At 36.5% G+C, this 19,732-nt stretch overlaps 1 long non-coding RNA gene across 1 annotated transcript; it reads right to left on the bottom strand.

Annotated features, from left to right (window-relative positions):
* Window positions 1–16,902: 16,902 nt before the first annotated feature.
* LOC141816389 (uncharacterized) lies at window positions 16,903–19,429 on the bottom strand. Its single transcript, XR_012600687.1, has 5 exons — window positions 19,085–19,429; window positions 18,921–18,997; window positions 18,761–18,836; window positions 18,245–18,316; window positions 16,903–17,113 (listed from the first exon to the last, which is right to left on the bottom strand). It is a non-coding gene; the product is annotated as an uncharacterized LOC141816389 (long non-coding RNA).
* Between the last annotated feature and the right edge of the window lie 303 nt (window positions 19,430–19,732).

Genomic DNA, 19,732 nt, shown 5'->3' with positions numbered 1-19,732 from the left:
GTTTGCGGAAGTTAGCATTTCATTATAGGTTTATTAGGTTAAGCGTTTAGGTTTAGAAATTTGTATCGCATTAGTTTAGGGTTTAGGTTTAGTTTATTTTTGAATTTCTCGTTGTTTGGTTTATCTGCGTTTTATATTGCATGGTTTTGGAATCTATTTTCGATTGGATGTGTTATCAGATTTTTCGTTACTTCTTAGGAATTAGTAATAATATTTGGTTATCGAATTTTGTGTTATTCGATCCAGGTTGTGAGATGGGACAGACAGAGGCATGATCTCCAAGCAATTGTAAGTAAAGTCACCTTGTATATCTAATCCATTTCTAGAAACTTATAGTGATTATGTCATCAGGTGAGATTAAATTTTGTTATGGCTTCCGGACAAAACCAAGCACGTGGTCGACTCCAAAGATGCCCCGCTAGATTTGTAGAGACGGAGAGTTCCGAGGATGATAGGGATAATCGAGAGCAGACCCGTAACTCCCCAGCTGTAAGGCGGAGTTCTCAAGTTCCGGAAATACCGTCGACAGACCTGATATAGCCTACGATTAGTAGGATGGGGGATAGGAGCCGGATTCTCGCGCTGGCAAAATCAGTAAAGGACGCAGAAAAATAGAAGGGTCTGAGTTCACAGACTTCTGGTCAGAAGAGGCCAGCTCAGGAAGCCGGGACACGGGACTTCTCTAGACGACAAAAAGGGAAATATCCTACGGGATCTTTGAGTGGGTTCCAGCGAAAGGAGACTTCAGAGAAGAAATGTTATCGCTGTGGATCTGATAAGCATCAAATGTTGGATTGCCCATCCGATCAGGCTGTTTGCTATTATTGTAAACAACCTGATCACATGATAGATGTCTTCCCTCGGAGAGCCCAGCTGGAGCGCACAAATACTTCTGTCCCTGAAGGGCAACCCACACAGCCTCAATAGCAGAGGATACCACCAAGATACAGAGCACCTCCGCAGCAGAGATCTCTACCATCTACAGGACATATGTATCAAATCCAGGGAAGAGTATTACCAGCAGAGTCCCAGCCAGAGATCTGTTATGCAGCAACTCCGGCGCAACAGTAGCTACCAGCAATATCAACTTCAAATGATTTGCCTTACCAACATATTCATCAGTCGGAGTCAGTACCTCAGAGTCAACTTCAGCCTGCACGGAGGCAAGATATATTCCATTCAGATCCCCCGCCGGTCAATGCGGAATTCCGACACGATGATGCTACAATCAGAGCGGAGGCACGAAGGAACGAGAGACTAAGAAATTGAGTTATAATTCTTGGTTAGTATGATATTTGAACTATAGTAGGTAGATAGTAAATTTGGGGACCAAATTTTTATTAGTGGGGGAGAATGTAAGATACCAAGGATTTTTATTCTAGTTTATTTATTTATTTATTCCATTTTATTTTAGCGGAACCAAATTACACAACTTGGTTTGGTTCGTTAAGGAAGAGAATTTTGACAAGAGGGAATAGATTAGAAATTTCGTCTTGAAAATACTAAATGAACAAAATTTATTTGGAGTAAATCGGAGGTTGTTTAGTTAATGAACCAAACGAACCGAGATTGAACCAAACTGAACCAATCTAATTTGGTTCATGTTGGAAGAGGTTTTGATAAAATAAAATAGATGAAAAGATTCATCTCACGAAGACGAATCCAACAAAACTAATTTGAGTCAAATCGGAGATCGTTTGGTTGGTGAACCAAGCGAACCAAGACTTGAACCGGTTTACTATAATAATCGGTTCAACCGTTACAATAAACCTAAGTTTTAACACAATTTTACAAGATTACTGTGCACTCCTCAAAATATCGTGACCGCGCCCTCGCGCGACCCCGTCCGCGCGACCGCGCCCGCGCCCGCGCCCGGTCCACCGCCGCCCAGGTGTGCCGACAGAAACCTCGGGAAAACGCCCTTAAAAAGGGCCGTGCGAGCAGCCCTAAACCCCTGCTCCTCTTCTCTTCTTCTTCCTCCGTTGCCACCCCTGTAAACCAGCCGCCGTCGTACTCTCCTCTGCCGCGCCTCCGCCACCACCGTCCCCTGCATCCAGCGCCACAAGTCCACCGCCGCCGGTCGATCGCTGCCACTGCTGCTTCTCCTCTTCCTTTGCCTGACCGCCGCCGTGCCCCTGGCGTTGCTGCTTGCATGGAGAAGACCAGCCAACCGACGCCCCAATCGCCCGATTCTACGTCACTGCCGGCGCCGCTTGGAGCCAACCTCAACAACGTCGGAGATTGCTGCCAGAGCTGCCACTGTTGCCGCCGACCAACACTGCTCCTCATGTACTGTTGATCCCCTCCTCTGCTCTGCCGCCGGCCACAGTAAATAATTAGTTAATTAATTAATTAGATTAATTAGATTAAGGTTAGTAATTAATTAAGGCTTGTTTAATTAAACAAGTGATATTAAATTAACTAAGATAATTAATCTGGTTTAGGTAGATGATTAATCAATTTAATTACATATTAATCAATTTAATCAGTAGTTTATGGATTTAATTATTAATTAGTAAGTGAATAAGATGTAATTAAAGGGGGATTAATTACATAACTTAATTTGATTAGTAGTTGGATTAATTTAGATGGGTAAGTAGTGCTAAATCTTTGATTGGTTGGGTCGACTTGTATTGATTATAGTTGATTCGGTTTACGCTAACTTGGGTTAATTAGAATTTAATCGGATTAGATTAACCTTAGAATCGGCTAGGGTTTACCTTGTTGAAAAGTAAATACAGTATTTAGAAGAAGTTTATTGTAATTACAGGACTCTGATCTGTTGATAATACCATACGCGGAGGATTTCATTAGGGTTCTTATTGCAACGATTTCATCAAGAGGTGGGTACTCCTGTGCTTGGTCAACACAGGTCTCATTTTCGTAGTGCATGATTTATTATTGTTGTTATCTATCCTGTTGATACTTTTACTGCTCATGTTATTTATCCAGTCGATACCTTTGATAATCATTGCTTGATACTTACCTGTTGACCTTTATTGGGATATGTTATTGTCATGTTGCTACTCCTGCTATCTATGCTAGTTAATTAATTGATACCTTATACCTATCGTTGCTTGATTGTTAGTTGTTGATACTTAGACTTGAAACTTAATCTGATGCTAATGTCTTGTTTGGCCCCTCAGTTCACTGCCCCGAGGGGAGGGTGACTGGGGAGTGTAGAGTGCGGACAGGGATTGCATTCAATTAGGTCCTGTTTGGCCCCTCAGTCCACTGCCCCGAGGGGGGGTGACTGGAGAGTGTAGAGTGCGGACAGTGACTTACATTTGATTATGTCTTATCTGGCCTCTCAGTTCACTGTGCTCTAGGAGAGTGACTGGGGAATGTAGAGTGCGGACAGAGACTTGCATTTGTTTGCGATGGTTGCTGCATGATTTTACATGCATTCGTTGGTAGGATTATTACACAGTTTACTTTACTCATGCGTTTGCGGTTGTTGCACTTATCTATCATGATTGTTGCACTTGTTGCTATATTATTATGAAATTGTTGTTATATGACTGCTGCATTCGTATGACATGGCATAAATGATTAACATATTGCATATTGATTTTGCTCTTGTAGTATCATGTTGAACTGTATACCTATTGATATCCATGCTTATACTCCTTTAATACCTTGACATATTGTGCACTTTCATTCTAATACCCAATGAGTATTTTTATACTCACCACCCAGACCCTGGGGTTTTTTGTCTCCCCAGGTAGCGGATAGGTTTACTTAGAGCTTGAAGATTGGGCGGCTGTTTCTATCTCACATCCGAAGATTTAGTATGGGTTGGTTTATTCATTTTTACGTGTAATTCGATATGGTTGTATATATAGATTTTTATACACTTACGTTGGTACTTGTGTTGATGTGGTTCTTATCGTGTTTTTCCGCTGCATGGATTTTACAATTCATATGGAATTTCGCTTATACGATTTTGGTTTTCTCGTGGTAAGTTAATATAGTATGCATGTGTTAGTGGATAGTTGTTGTGGTCGTGTAGGCCTTATACCTTCTATGTTGTGTGTATGTATGTGTGTTCATTGGACGTGTTGTCCTTATTCCGACCGCATGTGGTCGTGTATTCTGTTTGTATTCAGGAAAAATTGTCATGGTTACTAGGGAGATGCTGTCGAAATTTTTTCGACGGCCTCCCGGGACGTGACACCTTTTAGGATTTTTAGGTCTCCCTATAGCTATAAATAAAGTGGGTGACGACCACACATGTAACTTTTGGCATAGTTTCAATCTAAAGCATGGTGAGGCTCTCACTTGTTGGTTCTTCATTGAACTAGAACTTATCAAGGCATTCCCTTGTGGCATTCAAAGACTTATCAACCTCCATCCCAAGGTTGTGGCTCTTCCCTCTTCCTCTATACCAAGGTTCGACTTTCTTAAGTATCGGGTCAAGGTTCTATTCATCATTCTTATCGATTTAGACTCTCCTTCTTTCTTTCTTCAATTAGTTGTGAGTTCTTGAGATTTTCCTCTATGGGTTCACATCACCAAGTAAGAGCCTCATCTTGCAGGTGATAAGTAGCTAATCCGACCTTCTCTACGTCCGTACAATCCATATACTCATAAGTATCCACCAAATTCTCCAGCCACGACCAAGCTTTCCATGGATCAGATCCTCCGTGAAATAAAGTGAAACGTTCCTTGGCCAAAGGCCGATTTGGCCAAGGTCATAATACGACTTTTGCCAGCCAGAGCAGATGTAGGCATATCTGGAGGAATCCCCTAACCCTGACAGCTCGACTCTCCGATCGGAATATTACGGTTTTGATCCCGTATATCTCTCTCCTCCTGAATAAGATCGGGCTCCTCTAACATATCAGGTTGTCTCAGGTGTTGACCTCGTCCTCGGCCTCGGCCTCAAGGTATAGGGGTCATACAATAAAATGTACTTGATACACGATCAATATAAAATTTCTACCCAACTAGAGAAACATACTAAAATACTAACAGATTTTTGTCGGAGATCTTTGCCATGCCATTTCCATCTCACAATCTGGATCGAGCAACTCAAAATCTGATAAACCCGATACGACGACAAATACGACTTTTGGTTACTCGATACAAAACAATTATGAACAAATGTTAAACCTAAGTCCTAAAATGCAACGATTAATTCTGAAAAACTAATCGTAAAATCATGCTCTAATAGACTCAAAATGCGACAAATAGAACATAAACTTGGCTCTGATACCACTAAATTGGTATCAGATAAACTATAAATGCAACAAAAATCCAAAGAACCTAACCTGCTCTGATACCACTAAATTGTCACAACCCGGGAGATAGTCGTCCGAAAAATTTCGGCAGCACCTCCCCAATATCACTGACAATTCCCTAGATACAAACATATAATAAGACCCACACGGCCTATCCATCATTTACCCTAATTACATATTCATTGGATTATGAAGATTCTAAAAAAAAGCTTCTAAGATCTAGAAGGCACTAAATAAAAAGGGTTCCAATTATTTTAAGCAAGGTGGAAATTATTTAAAATAATTAGACACTAGAAACTTTAAAGGGAAAGTATAGTAATAAGAAAGCATGTATCTCTATTTCATGCCTTTGATGATGAATACCATATTGATATGCAAACAAGAACCAATGCAGCTTTTAATTTCAGCTCGATCACACAGTCAAGAATAAGCAAGTGATGGTTTACCATGCTTTAGGGTTAAATGGAATAGTTTAACCCATATCCCATGCCCTTGATGTTTCGGCCAAATAAAGGGTTAGGGTTTGGATTTCTACCATGAACCTAACTAGGGTTTCAAGTAAAGGGTTAGGATGATCTAAAGCTTATGTGATTAAACCTTAACCAAGGTTTTTGCCTATAGTAGGTTTCGGCCATGTAATGATAACTAAGGAAGAGTTGGGTTTTAAACTCAACCATAATTGCAAACCCTAGTTAATGATGTATCATGATGATATGATGTATGAAGGCTTATGATTTAAGCTAAGAGCCTAAGTAACCCTATAAGGATTCGGCTAACCCTAGGAACTTAGGATTTAGCTGGGTTAGGGTTCCAAGTATGATTAACCATGATTAGTTGAAGCTAAACATGGGTAGATGGTAAATGGAATGAGTTTATGTAACATGGTAAAGGAAACCAATGAGTTTTGACCAACCGTATGGAATTAAGGGTTGGTTGAATAAAGGGTTCAACAATGTTAACCATGTTAATGTTATGCGTTATCTCATGTCAAGGCTTAACAATGAGATTATGATATGATGTATCATGCTATATGAAATGAAATGGAAATGATATGTTCATTATGCTATGATAAGAAAATGTAAAGGAACATTCATGATGAAATGAAAAGGGAAGCATGTCAGGTTGAAGGATAGTAGACCTAGCTAGGTTGAAGGATAGTAGACCTAGTAACATGCTACATGAGAAAGAAATGAAAATAATGCTTGAATGTTACCATACAAAGATAAGGAAATGTAAAGGAATATTCATGATGAAAATGAGAGGAGAGCATGTATCCTCAACTATGACTATCAACCTTAGATAAGGATGTATCATGTTAAGGTAATGTATGAAGGGCTAACCCTAGGAAAGAGGGTCTAGCTAATAAGACTATGATATGATGTAGCATGCCATATGCAATGAAATGAAATGTATGCATGAATGTCCAAATGTTATGTTAAATAAATGAAGGGAACGTTCATGACATAAATGAAAAAGGGCATGTACATCATTATGTTACTATGATATGATATGATGTAGCATGCCATATGCAATGAAATGAAATGTATGCATGAATGTTCAAATGTTATGTTAAAGAAATGAAAGGAACATTCATGACATAAATGAAAAAGGGCATGTACATCATTATGTTACTTTGAAATGAATGGCTTGTATCGGATCCTGGAAAGGATCCAAAGGGACGGGCACCCTAAGGCAGCCAAACGCCCCTAGGTCGAAAGATAGAAGACCTAGTAACCGAGTAGTCGAGATTAGCTACCTCGTACTTACTTGGAATGTTGCACGCAAAGAATGAATGGGTACAAGCCGGGGACCCCAAACAATGTTGATGATATGTTTATCTATTATGATAATAAATTTTCAAAGGCATTTGCATTATGTTTGTATGCATATGAATGAATGCTAAGATAAAAGAATCTTATGCGCTTTATGCAAAGTTAATATGCTTCTATGTTTATGCTTATGTTTGCTTATGCTATATGAATGTGATGTGACGAATAGTTTTGTGAGTAGGAAAGGAACTTACTAAGCCTTGTGCTTATAGATTTCTTTCTTATATTGCAGATCCAAATAGTAGTCACTGAACAAAGGGAAGCAGCAGTGAAGAGGCTGATGAAAGATGTGTGTGGTGGTGACATGACATAGAGATCCTGGCAACTTATTAAACATGACTTTTATATCTGCATGCTGAATGTGTGCTACACTTAGATGTTCTAACCAGACAATGCATGCACCATAAGATTTGTAAGTCACATATGGATTTCCTGTCATGAATGCATGTTTGTGATTCCGCTGCGAAGTTTTATGGATTTCCGTATGTGAAATTTAAATGAATGAAAGAAAGAGTAACTGTAGCGTCCGTCATGGGCCCTATGTAAGGGCGGACGTTACAGATAAGAACCTAGACCTAGAGTTAATATAACCTAATTGAACATTGTAGATTTATATTTGTTTGAACAAGAGCCAAGGTAGCTCCTAATATTACTGTTATTACACCTATTAAAGAAATAATATTCATTATGTAAGGTATGGATATGAAAAGAGAAAGAAGTAAATTCCCGCTGCTACCCCATATAAGAGCCGAGATAGACGTAGGTCCTTCCATTGCATCAGGATACATGAAGGGGGAATTATGCAAATTTAGCAACTACACCGAGGAATAATAAAAAGACACACAAAGTAGCAAATAAAGAGCTGCCCCCATTATTATATATAAGTTATTATTTATTTTGAACAAATCTTAAAATTCAAGACTACCAGTTATCGAATAAAAACCTAAGATTCCTAATAATAAACCAAAATTCCCTACACGATTAGTTACAAAAGCTTTTTGACACACACTCACTACAGTCGATCATGTGAACTAAAATCCTATTAATAAATAAGAACACATTCCCACTAGTTCCAACAAAATATAAATTTTTATCAAATTTAAACTGGTAACTAAACCCAATATAGAAGCATTGAAAAAACTTATATAAGCAAAAAATCTTAAATATCCTTGATCATGGAGCATATATTTGTCACTATAAATAAGAACCATGATTCCAATAGTAGTAATTAGTAGTGCATAATCAAACTAAGTGGATCGATTAAATATCCAAACTCTAAGAAAAAAGCATTATTGATGGTCCAAGACCACAGATATTGATAGATGAAACTTCCATTATTTCTTGAATAGATAAATTGGCTGAAAATACCATAGCTATACTTAAGAAAAAAAACTAGGAAAAACCCATATACGATGAATATTTTTTGTTGGTGTTGGAATAAGTAGAAACCCCAATCCTATTTACATAGTAACTGGAAGTGGAAGAAAAGTTATTATCCATGCATATTGATATGTATATACCATAAAAAATGAAATTTTTAATCATTCTACAAAAATTGGAATAATACAATGTGGATCCTCATAATTTATAGGCATATTATTAATTTGAATATAGATAGTACAATCCGTACTTTAAATTTAAAGTAGAAAATAAATACAGTTATTATTATCAGGTAATCAAATATCTTAGTTGCCAGACTAACTACTAATTTAATTCAAATTGTAATTTAAATTATAGGTATGGCACTCTTACCTTAATCAATTTAAAAAATAATTTCCTTCCTTTTTTGTACTTGTATTTTTTTCTTAGCTATACTGTTATACTATATATGTCAGAGTATGTATATATATGAGTAATTTAATTATATATATATGATTAAATTATTTTTATTTTAAATATATTAATGTGTATGTTTCAATTTTTTAATTTAAATTTTATAAAATATTTATGTTTTTCATAGAAAAATGTGTTTGAAAAATTAATTTTTTTTTACTATTTTACTATGGAATAAATATGGATAATGGGTAAAAGGAACAATTCATTTTGAACAATACATGTCTTTCACATACAATGATAAAAATAAGTAATCCTTTTTTTGACAATCCCCAAAAAAAATGTATTTCTATGTCAAAAAAACGTATTCATAAAAATATTTGATAGAAAAAAGAAAATTCAGTTGCAATAAAGGTTTTTTCTTTAGTGAAATCAATCTCTACCAGGCATTCAAAAAGTTGTTTTGTACAACAAACAATTAATAAAGTCATGGAATAATTGAAATTGACATACCTTGAAAAACATCAGTATTTTAAAATAAATGATTAACATTAATTAGTATATTGAACTCCTCAATATCAAATAGGATCAGTTAGAACTAGTTGTTGTGGTATATAAATATCGTATATGGATGTGATATATAGAATAATGTATGTATATTTGGTTTGAGATTTTTTTTTCTATCTACTTTTTACAATATAAAAAAAATTCTATTGTGAAATGTAGAGTATGATTGTGATAGAAATGCAAATTTTGTTGTTTTATTTGTTATATGGTTAACTAAAAACTAAATTAATTTGGTATACCATTATTATATATATATAATAAAATATAATAATGAAAGATATTAATACTTTACTATGATAATAATAAAATAGTATCTAAATTGTTAGAAAATGATAAATTCTTATGCTAATCAAAATGTTATAGATAGAAAATCATAGTTATTTCATTTTCTTCATTAAATGATACATTTTTTTTTCATTTTGTTTGAATCCATAAAAAGAAAAGGAACAATTCTCAATTCTATAGCTTAGTCTAAAACTATGGAGTTTTAATTGCTTTTTTGAAAACTTAATTTTTAGTATACCAAAGTTCATTATTAAAACCAAACTTACAACAATATGATACTAACTAAAAATTATTTTATTGTTTATTTAATAAAGATTCAAATTATCATATAAATTTCAATGAATAAAGATTCATCAATTCTAATGTTGTATTTTATAAACTATATTGAATCCTTGAATCTCAACGATTCAACATAAATTGACTATTATTATTTCAAATAAGCCACCATGGTGAAATTGGTAAACACACTACTCTAGGAAGCAATGCTAGAGCATCTCGGTTTGAGTCCGAGTGGCAACATCCTATCGTATCAAAAAAATCTTCTAAAATAGGCACAATGGATCTTATACAATGGCTGCTATAATGTAGTCAATTCTCGATTTCAGTTCTCTAATGAGACTCCTTTTTATGATATTTATAATTTTAGAACATATATTGACTCATATCTCTTTTTTGATAATTTCAACTATTATTATGATTTATTTGATGACCTTTTTGTCTTCATGGCAGGGAGAGTAGTTCGATCCCATGACCATGAATAATAAAAAGAATATCTAAGTATGGACTATAATCTGAACGGAAAAAAATCTCAATCTCATGACTAAAAATAAGAATGTCTGGAATACCTGAATACCAATTATAATTCGACCGAGGAGAGGAGCTCAATCCCACGGCCATGAAGATAATAAACATAAGTTTGTCTAGAATACCTAAATACAAATTATAATCCAACCGAGGAGAGTAGTTCGATCTCACGACCATGAAGATAATAAGAAGAATGTTTGGAATGCCTAAGTACATATTGTAATCTCACCGGAGAGAGAACTTCGATCCCACAACAAAGAATAAGAATACCTCAAATACCTAGATAATGATTATAATCTGATCAAGGGAGGAGCTCGATTCTATGACCATGAAGATAATAAGATAAGAATGTCCAAAATACCTAAATACTGATTACAATCCAATTGGAGAGACGAGCCCCACCAAGAATAAAAATGACCAAGGACATGTTGATTGATCAAATTTTATTTATTCCAACATGACTCTAATTCACAATCACAATTTCCAAAATTGTATCCATATTAAATCAATATACTTCTTTCATTGTCGCATAGTTTGCTGAAACATTACACGAAGTAAAAACAAATTATGGTTAATAAAAATGAACAAGGAATAAGCATTTAGGACAACACCATGATTGTGTTGGTCTTGGAAAGAAAAAAGAAGATCAAGTCGTTTTTTAAATTCTCCAACATTCAAACTTTTGACAAATTCCACAATATTGCATATAATATTTTTGCTTAGTTCTAAGTTGTTGCATTACTTTTGGTAGACAACATTAAGATCGAGTGAACATGCCTTTGAATGGTAAACAATTTATTAGCCTCAGCATCATAAGATGTACCTCGATGAAGAACATATAAAGGAAACCAAAGATGCACTCAACCAAGCAAATTATTTAGAAAGTTGAAATGTTTCTGAATAAGATGAAATTCTTTAAATTGAAGCTGGTGATACATATTAATAATGTGCAGATACTATAACCCTTGCAGTGTTAATCTCAAATTGCTCCTCAACATCATCAAGTAAAGCCTTCCAACTATCTAGTTCAAGTTTTTACCATGAAGAGATCAAAGAAAAAATTGGATTGAGCAAATCTAGCAGTGAAAACTATTTATCATGCAGCAGCATTCAATAAGAGAGATACTTTAAGCACAGTATGTTACCTTTGAACAAAAATAGACAAAATTTGAGCTCTCAACCGGGGAGAGCAGTTCAATCCCACCACCATGAATAATAATAAGAATCCATCCAAACCAAAAGAATGCTAAATTAAGTGTGAAGGACTAATTGAGCATTTATCACAAGTAGCGAAGTGAACTTAAACTGAAGAGGACTGAGGAACTTCGCCTATTATATTGTTAAAACTCAAATCTCTACAGAAACAAATAGTTATGACTTGAATGATACTATGATATTGTTGCGATATCATTCCAACGTTCCAATACATGGTGTCGAGGAGATTGGATGTTTAAAGTGAGAAGACATTATTTATCCCAAGTGGTATTAAATCTCAAAATTTGGAACGATATATTTTGGCCATTTCGCCCAATATGGTATAAGATTTCAAATCATGAACAAAACATCCTATGCTTGATCTTAATAAATCGGTTGCCAAAACTTACTATTCTTGATCTTGATAAATCTAAGTGGCTCTCCTAATTTTTATGATCTCAATGCACATGCACAAACAACTACACAATCACTATTCAAGTGTTAATGATCCATAGAATAGTGTTTGCATTTGTGTGCCCTTGTGTGTGGCACATGTGTATGTGTGGTCAGTCGGGTGTCTAAAGGTCTTGAATTTTTTTGAATCTATAATGCACTTCAATGGAGTTTTCACTAAATAATTTGATTGGCAATGTTATTGGCATCTATAAAATACATTAAGAAAATTAACACAAGACACCAATTCACTTCCAATCAGCCACACATTGTTAATGTTCATGTTATTTGTGATGGCTGATTAGGTGGGTCTCTGAGGAAGATTTTGAACATTTTTGAACTATGATGATGAACTCCAATCAAGACTTCTTACACAATACTTGATTGTAAATTTTACTGCCATCTACATAATACATTTAGAAATAGCAACTTTACATGAGACAACAAAAATAAAGAATAATAAAAGCTCTTACCCAAGTTCAGTTATGAAATCTTGACATGTCTGAGCATTCGTGTTAAGGAAGTAATGAAATGTTCTTTTCCTTTCCATTGGAGTTGGATCAGTATCACTTTGTAGGAAGTATCATGTCTATGTTACCATCATGACTATCAATTGCAGCGCCTCGATTAGATAAGAACAAAGCAAATACTTTTCTACAAACTTTTAATGGGGAGAGGAACAAGTGCAGTCTTATGGGGGTAATTTCGAAGGTTGATTCAATGAATATTTCTATTGCTAAATATAGATCCTAAAAAACAATAATGAATTCATTAGAATAACACAAGTAAAGAGAATGCCATCATACTTTGAATTATCTGCTTGCTAAATTAACTATTTGGGAATGTCACCCTGGATAATACCTCAATTACCCCTCGCCTCCTATCAGTAGTGCGCTGAAGAACATGATCCTATGTTTGAAGCAGTCTTATCTTCTAGTTAGTTGAGGGCTTGCAAATTGATTAACATTCAAGTTTGCTGCTGCTCCACTTCTCTTAAAACCTTCAAACAATCTCAGAAAAAGGTTATAGTCCATAGGATCTAAGACAGCAAAATTTTGATCAGGTGTATTGTACATCGATCAAATCTATTGGATCTAATGCTAGTTGATAGTCATTAAGCCTAAGACATTAGAGATGTAGGACATAGGTTCTTATCATAATCTTCATCACCAACTATAGAAGCATTGATGGAAGTTCACCATTGGATGATTGATCAACATATATTTCACTATTGGAACATGCATCTTCATTAGCTAAGCAATCATAAATATTGGAGTATTAAAGCCAAGGCAAGGGAAGGGCAGATGGGTTAAATGATGACTGTGATGCCAATATCGTGTGTCAGTATGATTTGGTACTGGGTTAACAGTCCATAATGCCAAGATTACTTAGTGATGGTTGGGGTATAACACCTCAAAAAAAGTAAAGGCTTGAACAAGTTCATATACAGAGGATATTTAGTCAAAGAAATATTAGAAGATGAAACAACAATTGAGAAGGCTAAAGGAGTTGCTCTAAAGAAGGGAAGAGGATACCCATAGAATTCAGCACGAACATATCAATAGCTCAACCAAGTCACAATCACATAAAAATCATTTAACATCATCAAATATTTTCAACAAAGTATTGATTATGTTTGCTAGATCAGACTACTACCACAAGAAAAGTGTATAAAGCTTTAAAACTACTGAGCGGTATAACAGTAACCCTTACCTGCTTTGCCTTGAATTCGATTTTTAGCCTGCCATGTGCTTAATAATAAACTCTGATACCAAAAAGGGATCATCATATCGCCCTGGTTTGGGAGGTGTGGTGGGAACTTCAATTTTCAAGTAATAGTCTGCACATAAGGCACATGAAGTTAAATTGCACGTGGTGCAGTTTAGTCATGACCTCTGACTTGTTTCCCTTTTGCAGAACTTGTACTTAATTAGCAGAGTGCTAATTTCTTGGTTCATATTCCAGCTATGATGGCATAATGCCTGCTCTTCTAGAATATCTACCTGAACCTGTCAGCCATGATTATCTCCCATCAATACAAACAATGTATCTTTTAATGGTAAAATACTGGTTACCAAGTTATAGTGTTGCTTTGTTCCCACTTCTCCTTCAGACATGCTGCATATAGCATCACTATCGGATTCTTCAGGATCTATTGAGATGACGTCAATCATCTATGTCTCATATTGACAGAAAGGACGAGGCAACAACATCAACATAGTACCCCTATTATCAAAGTATGAAGACCTTATTTACGAGACTTCAAAAAGGATTCTCTCCAAAGAGGAACATGACAAAAGAAAAGATATGGCCAAGATTGAGGATCAAGCTTTAGGTCATGTCTTGTCAGGAATAAAGGAGCTGGAATTGATTCTCTACATGAAGTAGATGGATTTCTACCATAGAGCGCACTTGGAAGGAGGCGTACAAAATTATTGGAAGACAAACTTGTCAGCTATAAAGGAAGGAAGGAGAGACCTGTGGAACGTGGTGGAGCGTATGAAATGGATAAGCACAGAGATAAAGATGGTTCACCCATGAAGCTAGTGGTGAGCCCACGATGAGTAAGCATCGTACTACTTGTTAATAATTTAGCGATTTTAATAATGCACAAAGGACTAAGCCTCAGGGAGCCATCCTTTGGCAAAGTGTGAAGTGTCCTGTAAAGACCTATATTGGTAGACAAAGGGTATCTGATAAAGGACGATGAAGCTCAATAATTGCACCCACTTCAGTCAGTATACAGTCCTTCTCTTGCCTATATAAGGTCAGTCGAGTGAAACGGTTCAAGTAGACTTGAGCGTTCCCATTGGATCAGTGAGGATCGAACATTGGAGGAAGTCCTAGGGGTCGAGGATTGGATGCTGAGCAAAAATCCAATCGGGTTTGAAGGACTGGATGGTTGGTAGAAGGTAATCTCTCCTACGAGGAGTAAGTGATGATGCATTCCATTTAAGGAAACAGTAGGTGTTGGTCTGACTTAGAGTTTAACTGAAAATCTAAAAGTTAAGACTAGACGATTTAAAACTGTATAATTTCCTATAAGTTATATATTATACTAACTATGCGGTGCAAGAAATTAAGAGACCAAAACATCAGATTCTGACTGCCCCTATGGATTCAGACAATCAGACAGTCCAGGTGCGCTTGGATGTTAGCAGATCAGGCCAGAGAGACAGATGAGGTGGCAAGACATGGGCCAGAGAGATAGATGAGGTGGCAAGACAAGATTGGCAGAAGACACTCAACTTTCAAGCGCTCAAAAGGTTCTAGGCCCTTGAAGAAGCATAAGGCAGTCAAAGCTGACCCAACAATTTGGGATATAGGCATTCGAAGATGCTAAGTCAGTGTCAAGAGCGGATCGATGAGTCAACGTGGAGGCGTCCGAAAGGAGTTTCAGGTGCCTAGATTAGTCAATAGAAGAAGCTGTAAGGGGGAACCCTAGATCATCCATTCATAATCAGTCCACGACAACTCTACACGCGAACGATGCGCCCGAAACGCTGTTGTGATGTCGGAACGCTGCACCAACAACTGCACGCCCATGCTAACTCTTTTTGTCATAAACTTGGATATTGATTTTCACCTATTCTGTTCTTAATTACTAGGACGGTAAAGTGTTGCCGATCCTACATCCTTTGTAAAGGCGAGTCTTTTTCTCGTAAGAGAAAGAGTTTAATAGTGAATTGTCTAACGTAAGCGGTCAAGGATTGCGGGCCTTGAGTAACAGCCAATAATTGTGAACCAATTAAAAATAAAACTGTATTTACTTGTGTTTGACAAAATATTCCACTGTGTTTTTGTATATTTGAGTTACGAATTTTCTAAATACGTGAAAAAGCGACAAACGCTATTCACCCCCTCTAACATTCACTTCGATCCTACAACAAGGACCTTTATGCTCTTGCTCTAAAAGAGCACCTCCCTTTCCCAATTTGCCATTGTAGGTTAATGCAGCTGCTTCCTTCCGAACTAATTCTTTGTCTCTTCTCTTTCTTTTCTATCCCTACCATCTTTATCTCACCTAGTTTTTGTTCCTCTAAAGGGAATGACCTAAACAACATTCATGTGTAAGATCCATTACTTTCTCTGTTTAATTATTTTTTTATAAATATGGATTGAGATACTTGCAACAACTCATGGTTTCCAATCATCTCGCATTGCTATATTTCTGATGGTCATTAGCTAGAAAACTAGGTTTTCTATTGTCTAGAAAAACCCTCAATTATCTTTTGTCAAGTTAGATTTTCTTGGCTTAGTGATTTTTTCATAATTAGTTATTTTTAGTGTGCCCGTCAGTTTTTTTCTTATAGCATTTTCAAGTGAATTAGGAGTTGCATAGTCTCTTCCAATGAATTTCTGGGAAGAAAGCAATATTAAGAATTTTAGGACTAGCAGCAATTCATAATTTACATTTTCCCATCAAGAATGATCCTAAGCAATCTTGTGGAAGAGATTACTAAACCTACCAACTAAACTCCACCTTAGCCTTGATGTTTATGTCACGACCCGAGAGATAGCTGTCCAAAAAATTTCGACAGCACCTCCCCAGTATCTCTGACAATTCCCTGTATTCACACATATATAAAGGCCAACACGGCCTATCCATACTACAAAATATGAATTTATATACACAAAGTAAAAGGTGACCCACACGGCCACATACACATCCTACACAATTACTAGCGAGAAAACTTATCAAATACGCAAAACTCAGAATCATAGGAGTGGAAAATAAATCCAATAAAGTCCAATGCAATGGATACGAGTCCAAGGAATACTACATATGAAAATCCACCATAATCATCAAGACGAAGTCAGAAATCCGAAACTATGAATCGTAAACAACAACACGACAAGTATCACAAGTATACCACAATACATCACACACACATAAAATCCCGTCGTCGTGAGATGGCGTAGCTGGCAGATCCCTAGCATCCTCTATAAGCTCCTACCTGATATCTGGGAAGACAGAAAAATCCCAGGGTCCAAAAGATGTGAGTATAAATACTCAGTGGATAATACAGGAAGATAGTGCATATATGAAACAAATAGTAAGAGTAATACTACATACCAGAGGTCAACAAGGTATCAGTAAAGTCTCTGTAGATAATAAACAACTAACATGGATCTCATGTAATGCACCATATGAATGACATGTCAAACATAGTGCAACAATCAAGAGTCAAATAAGTAGACCATCAAAATGCAGTATCAGTGCGGTCTAATACACACACACACACACACACACACACACACATATATATATATATATATATATATATATATATATCACATGATGCGCATATGCATGATGCAACTGCCACACTCATTACAGAACTCGTGTAAGCATCTGAGTCTGGGAATGTCTGGCATTGGGGGATCAGTACTCCGTGCCCTACAACAAAGTAGTCCGGAGATCCAAATCGGGGGATCAGTGCTCCGCGCCCTACAATCAAGTAGTCCGGTGATCCAAATCGGGGATCAGTGCTCCGCGTCCGGTGATCCCGTAGCTATGATAAGCTATATATCCTATGGCCGATATCTGTCCTCTAATACTCATCACCAACGTACCAATCATTTACTCTCCGAGTACTACCCCTACCCGATGTCGAGGCAGATCATCGACTCGGTTGCGTACTGCCATACAACCACCATCACCGCGATGGAAATAGGGTATGATAACCATCTATATCAATATATCACTACAAGTCATCTACCATCACGATAGACCCACAAGGGATTTACAATCGTTCATCATGCATCATGATGAGATGCTCAAATCATAATAGTCAACACCTACCATATTAATCAATAAGCGTAGGTATAAGTAATGATGATCTCAGGTATCATAAGGAAAGAACCATATCAATAAGGATCACAGATGTCATATCAATGATAGAAACAACAGTCAAGATTAATAATCCAATATCAACAGACAGAAGGTCAAGCATGATATGAGCATGAATAACATAAGCAGTATACAAATAACAGACAGGAATAACGTCAAGGTATCAAACTACAAGAACTGTCAAAGAATCATGCACTGGAAATAAAAGGAACTTTATTGACCAAATATAGTAAATTACCCACCTGATAAATCATAATTCAAATCCTAGAACTCCTAGAAATATCAAGGTAAGTAACTGATCGATAATCAAGGACCTGCAAAAGAAATAACCAATATCCATTAAATAACATATAGATCTTAACAAATTTAAGATATACATATAACCCAAATCCAATTAGATCCATAATTCGATTTACTCATGTTAATTAAACACGAGTTAATTTCATTAATTCTAATTGGATTTAAACCAACCTAACTTAATTAACCTAACTAACCTAATTAACCTAACTAACTAACTAATCTAATCACATAACTCAAATAAATAAATTCTAACCTAACCAAGCAATCTAGCATCAAAATATAAATCTCCATCCTAATAACCCTATCCTAGCCATACTAATCAATAAATCCAAACATAATCCTCAACAGCTAGTAATCTCCATCTCACTGAAATTCCTAAAGGAATCTCAACATCTAAACAATACACCAAAACAACATAATAGAGCAAGAATCCTACAAGTCTTGGTTTCAAGGCTTACCTCAGATTGTTTCCAGGCCTTGTCCTAGATTTCTTTCCTCTAAACCTTAGCTCCACTCGATCAAGTCCCCACCAACCTGATCAAATAGAAATCCACTCAACAGGCCGATATTATCAACATCCAAATTCATAAAATCCGAATAAATCCCTAAATAATCCACCATAATCATCGCTAGCCCTGTTCTTGATCAAGAGAACTGCCGACACCCAATCCAGCAGATCCAAGCAACGATGAAATCTGAAATTTCATTTCCCAATCTTACCGAAAACAAACTAGAGTCTATCTCACCCAAAATTCCAATAGAATCAAGAATCAAACACTTACCCAAATCAAAAACCATGAAATCCCTAGATTAGTTCTGATCGGTGGCTTGAGGAAGAATACTTCAAACAAAATGGGGGAAAAAGCATTGCAGGGGAAGAAGAGGCGATCTAGGGCATGGACAACAAGAAGATGGTGGCTCGCGAAGTGGAGAAGGCTACTTTCGGCGTGAGAAGAAGAAGATGCCAGGTGAAGGAAGCTTCGGTTGAAGGGTATCGTGGCTTCGGCGCAGGTGAGGGAAGGAGATCACCCATTGCATGATTGGAACCCAAAGGCTGCCTCTCGCCGGAGGAGGAGAGGAAGAAGGCTTCGGCACGGTTGGGAGAGGAAGAAGCTTCGAGCGAAAGAGGAAGAAGAGGGGAGAGCCGATTGGGAGAGGAGATGATGAATCACGAAATCGTGATTTGGGAAGAACCTCTGCCACAGGTGGAAGAAGGAAAATCTTAACGGGTTAACGGGTTCAAGTTCCATTTTGAGTTTAACCCCAAATCCAATACCCATTATCCAATAACATTATCCAATAAGCTATAATCCCCCTTTAGCAATTTGGGCTGCTCTTGGGCTCAAGTTAATTGGTCTTTTAGTTAGGCTAAAGGGTTAGATTAATTAGGTTACATCATTAACCTAATTTAAAACCCAAATCCTTAATTA

The sequence above is a fragment of the Curcuma longa genome, unplaced genomic scaffold (assembly GCF_044706935.1).
Source record: "Curcuma longa cultivar G26 ecotype Majalengka, Jawa Barat unplaced genomic scaffold, ITB_CL_G26_1.1 contig_16380, whole genome shotgun sequence".
Lineage (NCBI taxonomy): Eukaryota > Viridiplantae > Streptophyta > Magnoliopsida > Zingiberales > Zingiberaceae > Curcuma > Curcuma longa.
The sequence above is the reverse complement of the archived record's forward strand: the minus strand, read 5'-3'. Positions and strand labels throughout refer to the sequence as shown.